Source organism: Eupeodes corollae, chromosome 1 (genome assembly GCF_945859685.1).
Source record: "Eupeodes corollae chromosome 1, idEupCoro1.1, whole genome shotgun sequence".
Lineage (NCBI taxonomy): Eukaryota > Metazoa > Arthropoda > Insecta > Diptera > Syrphidae > Eupeodes > Eupeodes corollae.
This window is the reverse complement of record NC_079147.1, coordinates 12,327,917-12,339,226: the sequence shown is the minus strand read 5'-3', so window position 1 is coordinate 12,339,226 and position 11,310 is coordinate 12,327,917. Positions and strand designations below refer to the sequence as shown.

General features: G+C 38.6%; 1 long non-coding RNA gene across 1 annotated transcript; it reads left to right on the top strand.

Moving 5' to 3' along the window:
* Nucleotides 1-3,025: 3,025 nt before the first annotated feature.
* LOC129941694 (uncharacterized) lies at nucleotides 3,026-4,764 on the top strand. The gene is made up of 2 exons (XR_008780911.1): nucleotides 3,026-3,786; nucleotides 3,842-4,764. It is a non-coding gene; the product is annotated as an uncharacterized LOC129941694 (long non-coding RNA).
* The last annotated feature ends 6,546 nt before the right edge of the window (nucleotides 4,765-11,310 follow it).

Sequence of the window (11,310 nt, the reverse complement as noted above, 5' to 3'; positions counted from 1 at the left end):
GATAGCTCCAAACATAATTTCTGAAATCTCACTTAACACGGGAATAGTAAATAAATTGGAAACAGCGACCAAGATTGATCTAAACGATCAAGAGCATGATAGCCTCCGCGAGACTATCGCACGTTTTCCGTCTTTTACCACAAAAGGCCTAGGAAAGACCAACTTAGTAGAACACTTTATTGATACGGGAGATGCAACACCTATAAAGCAACGACATTATCCCATATCTCCAGCGATACAAGCCCCGGTGTATGAGGAATTGGATCGCATGCTTTCTTTGGGGGTCATCGAAGAAAGTTCCAGCGCATGGAGTTCTCCCGTCGTTTTAGTACGAAAACCTGGGAAAAACCGCCTGTGCTTGGACTTTCGGAAGGTGAACCTAGTAACAAAGAAAAATGCGAGTCCGATTGCTCATATAGAGCGACTGTTAGCCCGTCTTTCAGAAACACACTTTATCTCAAGTGTGGATTTGAAAGATGCGTACTGGCAGATACCGCTGGAGCAAAGTTCTAGGGAGAAGACGGCTTTTACCGTTCCAGGAAGGCCACTGTATCAATTTAAAGTAATGCCATTCGGTCTTTCCAACGCAGCGCAGACTCTGACTTATCTAATGAACTTAGTAGTTCCTACAGAATTACGTGACCAAGTCTTTGTTTATCTGGACGATTTACTTGTCATATCGAAGAACTTTGAAGAGCACATCAGAATTTTAGAAGTTATTGGGAAAAGGTTACTTGAAGCTGGCTTGACGATAAACGTCGAAAAATCAAAGTTCTGCTTCAAGGAACTCCAGTACCTAGGGTATGTAGTCGGTCAAGGTTGTTTAAAACCTGACCCGGCCAAAGTTTCGGCAATTCTCGAGTTTCTAGTGCCTAAAACGATAAAACAAGTTCGAAGATTTCTCGGTATGGCAGGGTGGTACCGTAGATTTGTGAACAACTTTTCGACTCTCGCTGCTCCGTTGACAGACACTTTAAAAAAAGGTAAAAAGTTTAACTTCGATAAAGAAGCAGAAACGGCTTTTGAAGCGATTAAAACTGCTCTTACGTCTGATCTGGTTCTCACAAACCCAGATTTTTCAAAAGAATTTATCATTTTGTTCGATGCGTCAGCATCAGGGATAGGATGCGTGTTATGTCAGAAGGACGAAAAAGGAAACGAACGACCGATTTATTATTTCTCACAAAAGCTAAATTCGGCTCAGCGTAACTACTCAGTTACGGAACGAGAATGTTTGGCAGCGGTGAAAGGATTCAAAAATTCCGTCCGTATGTAGAAGGTTATAGATTTACAGTAGTGACAGATCATTCTAGCCTGAAGTGGTTGATGAGTCTGCGAGATCCAACGGGGAGGTTAGCACGCTGGAGTCTCAAACTGCAAGGTTTCGATTTTGGCATCGGACACCGGAAGGGTACTCTGAATGTAGTGCCAGATGCTCTTTCCCGAGTTTATGAGGTAGATACTCTGCATTCAGCAGTATATCCACCGGAGTCTATGTCAACGAACGCCGATGTTCTTCATATGGATTTGGAAGATCCGAGTTTCAAGTCGGACGAGTATCTCCAAATCATCGATCATATCGGACAAAACAAAGACCAGCTACCTGACCTTCAAGTTTCGGACGGTTTCGTATACAAGAAGGTCAGACATTGCACAGGCAATCCACTTCGAGACGATTTAGTCTGGAAGATATGGGTTCCAGCGGCGCTGACAAACCGTTTGATCTCGTTGGCTCATTGCCCACCCAGAGCTTCACACGGCGGTATTACTAAGACTCTCTACAAGTTGCGACAACAATTTTTCTGGCCAAACATGGCATCCCACGTCAGACAGTTCATTGAAAATTGCGAAGTGTGTAAAACAACTAAAGCACCTAATATTACTCTTAGAGCTGAAATGGGGAAATCTTTTTCTGTCGATCGACCATTTCAACACCTGTATATAGATTTCTTGGGTCCTTACCCGCGGTCAAAAGCCGGAAATACTCGAATATTTATCGTACTTGACCAGCTGACAAAGTTCGTGTTAATTAAACCAATCCGAAAAGCTAACGCAACATCAGTTATAAAATTTTTGCAAGAAGATGTATTCTTAATTTTCGGAGTTCCTGAAAGTATCCTTTCTGACAATGGTAGCCAATTTATAGGGAAGGAATTTTCTAAAATGACTAAAATATATGGAATAACGCATTACCGAACTGCGGTATATTCACCGCAGGCGAACGCGAGCGAGCGAGTAAATCGCTCAATCCTCGCAGCAATACGCGCATACGTAGACCCTGGACAGACTAATTGGGACTTGAACCTATCTTCGATTGGAAGCGCTTTACGCTCGACAATACATTCAGCTATCGGCATGTCCCCGTACGAAGCTTTGTTCGGGCATCGTATTATCGAACACGGGTCTGATTATAGACTTTTACGTAAGCTTGGCAGACTGAACCACTCGGAAATAGATTGGCTCCCTAAAGTTGCTAGGATGAACGTTTTACACACGTATCTGAAAGCAGCCTTAGAGAGGTCATACGAGTCTTATGAAAAAACGTATAACCTGCGGAGTAGGGTGGTTTCATATAAAGTGGGAGACGTACTCTACAAACGTAATTTCGTCTTGAGTGATGCAACCAAACATCTCAATGCTAAGCTCAGCCCCAAATTTGTTAAAGTTACTGTTTGTAAGATAATTGCAAATAACTTGTATGAGGTTTTAGACTCAAAAGGTCATAAAACGGTAGCACATTCAAAAGATCTAAGAAAATAAACCAAATCCTCATAAATTTTTTTTTTAGTTCTTACCTAGCCCGGCTTCCTCAGCTGAACATGAGACTCTTTTGATATAACATATGTAAAAATATTTATTTGTTTCTTTTCATATCCTTTTCAAAACAGGAAGCCTGTCATCAAAAGGATATGCTTTGTAGGAAACGGTCTCATAAATTGCCTTTATTATTTACTATTCCATTAAGTAAATAAAACCAAAACACAAAATTTTCCAACTTATTAACAATATTTTTTTATAAAAAAATAAAAAAAAAGAATTTATTTCTTATAAGACACGAATATAACATCGCAGATAATCTAATGGCAGAAAAAAAAATAAAACAAAACCATAGGATAAATATTCTAATAAGAACAATGACTTTCGTCAAAAATAGTATTCATGTTGCTCATTGGAACACAACGCAAACTTGCGCATGAAGCTTAAACCAATATGTCATAGGTATAAAGTTTCAGAGAGTTTTGACGGCTGAGAAAAAAAAAACCAATGTTCCGAGCCGTCCCGTACCAAATTACCATTGGTATCCGGCTTCGTTTAGATTCCTTGTGTACCACTGTAAAAGAAATTCTGAATTGCAAGCTCTCGTGGCGCAAAAGTGCACTTAACCAATTCTTTTACCCTCCAGACGTCAACCGAGTTAGTTTTTCTTCTATCGATCAGTGTGCTAGATACAAAAAAAAAAGTTAAGCAAAGTAAAATAAAGAAAAGTAAAATAAATTAAAAGAAAAAAAGAGTAAACTAGAAAACGAAAGAAAACTAAAGCTAAATCCAAAAAAAAAAAAAAAAAACGAAAAAGACAAGAAGACATAAAGGATAAATCATCCCCCAAAAATCAAAAAAATAGGTACGTACTTAATAGGATACATTCTTGTAGTATCACCTAAAAATTGATTTCGTGTAGGAACTCGAATTTGAGTCCTAGACCGAGGTGTGAAAGGAAAACCTCGCGGTCTTGTCCTGCAGAGGCACTAAATTTCCACCACGAAACCTGAATTTCAGAAAGAAAAGGTAATTGTCAAAAATTCAGAGTTCAAAAGCGATAAGTTATTCGTTATCCCTTTAGGATTCTGAGCAGTGAACCAGCTTGTCCTTCACCATCAGAGAGAAAACGAATTTGGATCCGTGCAAAAGATTCAGATAGAAAAATTCGTCTCACAAATAATCTGAAGACAACTTCAACTTCACCAACTTTACGTCAAACACAGTTTTGACCTGGTCAATTGTCCCAAATAGGGATTTATCCAATAAGAAGTCTTTCGCACTTCGGGCCATCAAGTGGCCCCAACGTGGGAGAATCTTTTGGACTTCGGGGGATACAAATCTTTTCGGCCACAGGTTACAGTCAGTGCATCATTGAAAAGGAATAATAATTATAAAAGTGCTATAAAAAAAAAAAGAAGAAAAAGAAAAGAAAGGAAAAACTAGGCAGGAAAGAAAGTTTAAAAAAAAAAGGAAGTTGAAAGTACTTAAAAAGGAAAGGCCTAGGGAAATTAAATAAATTCAAGGTGGTTTAAGAAAACTAAAGGCTATTTATTAATATTAGAAAATAGTGCTGAAAAGGAGGTTATAAAAAAAAAAAGATTTAAAAAAAAAATAGTTAGTATATTAATAAAAAAAAAGTAAAACTACTTGTTCGATCACTTATTCTGAAAAAGAAAAAGAAAAAAAAAATTGAAAAAAAAGAAAAATCTACAAAAATAATAAGAATAGGAAATTAGATTTAAGATTCAGAAAAGGATCTAGAAGAAAAATTAGAGACAAAAAAAAAATACAAAAGGATGGTAGTGATAGTTGAAAATTACCACGAAATATATAAAAAAATATACATAAATGAATAAAAATAATAGTTTTGCTTCAGAGAAATAATTTTCGCTTCAATGAAATAATTTTTTTTGACAAAGGTAAAAAGGATTGAAATGAAATTTTGATTAAGGAAACGAATAAGAATAAGTGATTTTTGAAGATCAAAAAAAAAAAACATAAAAATGAATAAAAGTTAAAGTAAATTTTCGACAAGTGGATAGATTTGAAATTAAGTGAAGCTTAGTAGTTGGATAAAGAATAGAAAAGATGGAATATTTTTTTTGATAATCAGAAGAAGGTTAAAGTTATTAGAAAAGAATAGTAAGAATAGTTAGAAAGTAAATGGAAAGTATTGTAAGGAAATAGTATTTAAGATCTTATAGAGCTATATTATATGTAACATCCCATATATGGCAGTAACAAAACAATTTTTTTTATCAGTGTGATAAAGTTTTGAGATCAGTTAATTTATTTTGCTTCGTGATATCTTTCAATGTTCGAGTAACTTAATTTAATTAAATCGACGTCTAGCTAATCACCAGATCAAAATGCTGTGCACAACATTCGGGATCATGGTAAGTCATTTTTTTTATTTACCCATATTATTATTGATATAAATCACATAAATTAGACTTACGAAATCTGCAAAAAAAAAAAGAAGAAAAAAATGAAATAAAGTAGATACGGGTTTGTTCGGTTAATTTTGGGGATATCTGGAACAGAATTAATGAACAGGATCTATAGAAAGAAAAAGGAAGTAAATAATTTTTCAATATTTTTTGTATAAAAAAAAATCAATCGGTAGTACTTATCTGATTTTTCCGATGTATGGTGATGAAATTTAGAATAATATTTTTTGTGTTGTTAATAGTTTTAAGAAACACTTGTAAAAATAACCAAGTGAAATAAATTTGTTAATTCATGAAGAATTTAAATGAAAGATAATCATTTTTTTTTTATGGATTCGCGGTCTATTAATTGGAGTGACAAAAGTTATTATTCTATAAACAAGAAAAAAAAATAGTATGGAGTTTTAAAAGAAAATTAGGGAAGTGGGTGTGCGGAAAGTGAAGGGTAGAATGAGGTCTCTGAGAGTATATTAGGGGGAGTCTATGACTTTCCCTTTTCAATAAAGGGCTGTTACAACGATTAGTGGAGCGCGTAATGGCGTAGGAGTATTTCAGAGGTTTGTATCTTCGAAATACTTTATAGGGTGGGTTATGATAAGCTCCGAGGACATGAACATCTATGTCCTCCTCTAAGAAGATGTCGTGCAAAAAGAGGAAGTTTTGAAATATCGGTAGCTATAATTCGGGTCCCTCTTCTTAAAAAGATGGCAAATTTTACAATCGATTACCAACTCAGATTAAGGCTTGAAGAAAGTAACCTCGTCCCTTAGCGAGTAACAAGATCCCCCCCATCGACGAGCTAAGCATGGCAACCAGCAAGCCTAAGGTTACCAGAGCTTTGGGACACTTCTAATGACTCCTGCCTGGACGGGCCGATGGGTCTGTAAACATCGGTACTAAAGGTGGGGAAAGTCGTTAGTGGAAAAACTTTTAGAAGGAAGAGAGTGCGTACAAATTTAGTTTCGTTTGTTTTGGAATCGGTCTTAATCTCGAACAGAGCAAAAGTCGGTTTCTGAGTCCTTTTTGGTTTTAAGAACCAAGGATATTACTGTTCTCTCTTTTCTTTCGTAAGTGAATGGTTGTGTGTATGCCAATACGCATACAAAATACTAGGCCAGTTTAAGGAAAACAGTTTTTTTAACCGTTACAAACTCGAGAGAGGACTCTACCACTCAATTGCTTTCTTAGTCCAAAGAAATAGAATAAATAAAAGAGTTATTCTGCGTTTGATTTCAGCGCTAGTGTTGTTTTCTGCGTTTACAGCGGAACCTAGGTAGACGAAGTCCTTGACTATCTCAAAGTTACGTCTGTCGATGGTGACGTTTTGACCAAAACGTCGGTGTTGTATGTCCTTTCTTGACGACAGCATGAACTTTGTTTCTCCTTCATTAACCGTTAAATCCATTTTTGCCGCCTCTGCCTCAATACTCACAAAAGCCCCATTGACATCACGCTGAGTTCTTTCTATTATGTCAATGTCATCAGCATATGCTAGTTATTGGACAGACTTTTGAAAGATAGTGAATCTGTAGGGACCCCATACAAAATTTTTAAGATAATATCCGAAAACAGACGTACGGAATTCCACACAAGAAAACCCTAAAATGAATCACCCTGTTCACTTGAAAAGTCTTACTCAAAATTTATACCTTTTGGTTTCCTTCGCTAAATATCGAAAAGGAAATGGGTGACATTTCCATCTGACCCATCCATTATGGAAGAGATCAATCGAGTGGTCTTTTTATTCCAACCCCGGCCGAGTGAACAAGTGTAAAGCCACCAAATAGATACAGTCGTAATATTTCTGACTAGTTTATAGTTCACCTTTAAATTAAATTTAATTTTAAGAAAAATAAATGAAACAATCCCGCGGTCAGAGGCTTTCATTCAAATAAGTTTGAGGAAAATACCGCATACTGGTTTAAATTACTCATTAAATAAATCTAAAAAAAGAGGTATTGTAAAACCTTATTAATCACACAAAAAAAAACAACAAGTTTATTTTAATACTATCAGTATAGTGATCGCCGAAAGAAAAGGGATTTGTTTCCGAGCGCTCGGCACGTGGTGTACCAAAACCCTGCTTGTCGCTGGCGTGACACTCGGTCACCGATTCAACAGACGCCTCTCTCCTAGTTCCACTTTGCTGAGAGACTTCTAAAACCCAGCTATTCAAGCGTCGCCACATGCTAGATGTTTGTCAGGCTTGCTATACCGTCCAATTTGCGGCAATCTAAAAAATTGAAAACGTCATCCACGGCGTATGAGCAACAGGCTACGACATAGGTAGTGTGCTCTAAGTGTAAAAATTGTATCGTCTCTGGTCTAGCTGCTCAAGTACCTGTGGATAAATACCATCCCGCCACGAGCATATTACGCCAATCGTTAACCAAGCAGCATCGATCGCATCACCGTTCACCAACTTGCCGGCGGCAACCGACACGCACCAGCCCAGAAGCGTGTATGTGCTCGGCACGATCACCCAGCTTCGGTCAAATATATTGATTGTTCTAATTCTTATCACGCTTAACATTAACTATGAACCCACTGTCAAACATATGTATCATTTATCATATAGGCAATAGATTTATATTGTAAGCTCTTGTGTTATCAAGCGATAAACAAAAGAAAGAACAAATCAAAATAAACAAACAAAAAAAAAGGGAAGAGAAAAGTTAAGTATTACAATAAAAATAATAAGAACAAGTCAGAGCCGATCTTCCACGTATGCTGTGCACATCATCGTCAGAGAGACCAGCCAACTTGGTATAATTTAAAGTAGAGAAAACAAGTAAGCTTACTAAAGAAGCATCCTGGTGAGTCCAATATTCTTTAAATTTATATACAATATCTTAAATATATTGAACGAAAGTAGTTGGCTCAAAGAGAGAGTTATCATTGCATTGAGTAGGAGGAAGAGCAAACCCTGTTCTTTCAAATAAAAAGGGGAATAAACAAAGAGTGAAAAATAGCGATCTTTTAGTTCAGGCAATAATACAACAACAAGAAAAATGAGTACACAAATATCACTTGATGCAATGAGAACAGTAACCTAGTAAATAAAGAATATATAGAGATAAAAAGGGAGAAAGAAAATTTATACGAGAAATTTCCGAGTAGTTTTGTTTTTAAGCTTGAGTATATAGGAACGAGCAAACTAAATTTCCGAATTCTTCTTATTATTATTTAATACTTGACATGATTCATTGAGGAACTGTTTTGTGCTAAAAGGGAGGGGCATACGATGAGAAGATACATTCGACGGGTAGTGAGTAAATTTTAATAATATATTCGACTTTGGTATAGGGGCTAATGTAATAGTATTTGCGAGACATTAGCCAAGGATGGTTCAGTTTTTGATAACTCGACTGAGGGTGGGTTCGCGAGGGAAACTGTCATCATCTCATGGTTTCCAAACATACATTCAGATTAAGTAAAACAACTTCATATTCGGTTTCATTTTGTGAGTTCTATGAGAAAGATGTATGGTTAATTATTTATAAGCAAAATAGGCATGTAAAATTTAACGGGTCCGGTAGCAGTGCAAGATCCCACGACTATCTGTCGAGCTAGTGTCGCGCGTTCGCAAGCATGCCTGCCGCACTTACCTACCAGGACAACCTATCCTACGTCTTATTGATAATTAAGAGGGTCCTGTTTTTTTTTTGGTGTTAGTAGGAAATGTATCTGATGGTATCATAGGATAGGGTCAACTATACCGTTACAAATATAGTGTTGACGTAAGAGCTCTGCAGTCTGCACTATTCTTTCAAACACGATGTTAAAAAAATTACATGACAGCGCATCACCTTGTCTTAAACCTTTTTTGACATCGAAAGATTCTGTTAAGTTGTTTCCAACCTTTATGGAGCAGCGTGAATTCTCCATGGTCATCCTGCACAAACGGACGAGTTTGGCAGGGATGCCAAAACTAGACATGGCTCTATACAGCTCGTCCCTGTAGATGCTGTCATATGCGGCCTTGAAATCGATGAAAAGATGGTGGGTGTCGATTTGGTGCTCTTGAGTTTTTTCCAGGATCTGCCGTAATGTGACTATTTGATCAACTGTAAACTTAACTGTTGTAAAACCACACTGATAAGGACGATAGGCGATCGGGCAAACAATACTGAGGTTCCATTTATCGGGAATGCTTTCTTCCGACCATATCTTACAGATAAGTTGGTGCATGCTCCTAACCAACTTATCTCCAGCTGCTTTAAAGAGCTCGGCGTTCAAGCCATCCGCTCCAGCGGCTTTATTAGACTTCAACTTAGATATGGCAATCTTTACTTCGTCTAAGTCTGGAGGACGGGATTGTTGGCTTTCGTCGTCTATATTGAATGTATCATCCTGCCTGACAGCGGAATTCAGTTCTTCGTCGCCGTTATACAGTCTGCAGAAGTTGTCCTTCCATATCTTTAGCATTGACTGCATGTCCACTGTGATGTTACCATTTTTGTCTTTGCAGCCTTCGGTTCTAGGTTTATGTACCTGTGAATTTCGTTTCACCTGTTCATAAAACTTTCGAACTTCATTCCTGCTTTTAAACCTTTCAACATCTCCGACCGCATGCTTCTCATGCCCTCTCTTTTTCCTTCTGAGAAGTCGGCGTTCCTCTCGCCTCTTCTGCTCATAGAGCTCATGAGCAGCTCTTGTAATTTTATGCGTGCATGTTGTTTGGCTGCATTTGCCTGCCGACATTTCTCATCAAACCAGGGGTTCCTTGTTGGTGGCTGTTTGAAACCCAGCACATCAGAGACGGCTTCTCTAACTGCATCTTGGCAATGATGCCACTGGTTTTCGGTACATTGTGTTGGCGGCAGAGAACTTCGAGAGAGGTTACTTGTAACTCGGTTGGAAACGGATTTGGCGATCTGGGTCTGGAAATCCGAAGTGCTACCTTGGCTACAACGAGGTAGTGGTCCGAGTCGATGTTAGCTCCTCTGAAAGTTCGTACACCCATAATGCTAGAAGCGTGTCTGGCGTCGCTCGCGATGTGGTCAAGATGGTTGAGGGTAGATTGATTTGGAGAAGTCCAAGTTCCTTTGTGGAAAACACGTACTGGCTACCATGACGTTTCGCCCCGCAGCAAAATCTATGAGCCTGAATCCATTGTCGGAAGTGTTGTAGTGCAGGCTGTTCTTCCCGATTATTCCACCAAAGATGTCTTCCCTTCCTAGCTTGGCATTAAAATCGCCCAGCTCATATGTTTTGTCTAGGAGCTCGAAGAACATATCTTTGGTGTTGTCGTCTTTCTCTTCTGTGGGGGCATGCGTGCATATCAGGCTAATGTTGCCGAATTAAGCCTTGATGCGTATGGTCATGAGGTGCTCATTGATGCACCTATAGCTCAAGACTTCTTGCATAAGTCTGGCTCTAATGACGAAGCCGCATCCAAATAAGCGCTGTTGGCTTTCGTGGTAACAGTCACCATTGTAAATATCGTAGTTTTTCATCCTCTTTTTGCCGGTCCATCCCATCGTATTTCCTGGATGGCGGTGATATCCGCTTTATAGCAGTCTAGGGCCTCCGATAATTCATCGGCCGCACGTGGTTTGTTAAGGGACCTAACATATCCGAAGTTCGTTGTCCTTTATTCGTTTGCGTTGGTTGTCAACAGTAAATCCGTCCGTATCCGAGGCTTGTTAGTGCTTCGCAACTATGAAAGCTTTTACGTGACCAGGAAGTCACCCCGACGCACAACCCCCAACCTGGAGGGCCAGATCCTAAGTATAACTCCAAGGATGGGGAGCCGGATAAAACCGCTCCTTACAGGCCTGGGCTCCGAATAAGTCGAAGAAGCCCTATAAGGTGTTCACAAAGTAGTTCAACCTTACTGGAACTGTAGACGCCACCGTTGATTCCATCTCGGGAATTCCTCCGCTGCCGTCTGGATAATTAGAGGTGCCTTAGTAGAAACACCTCTCCCCACCTCTCTCGTATGCTGTCCCCAACAACTTTCCACTGGGGTTGGAACCCAATCTCAGGGGGGACTACATCTCCTTAAATCTCAAACATCTTGCTGCATTTTTAGCCTACGCTATGTGATCGTTCCACAAGGGTAGGTTGGTGATACAAATTTCAAGAATATCGAGCT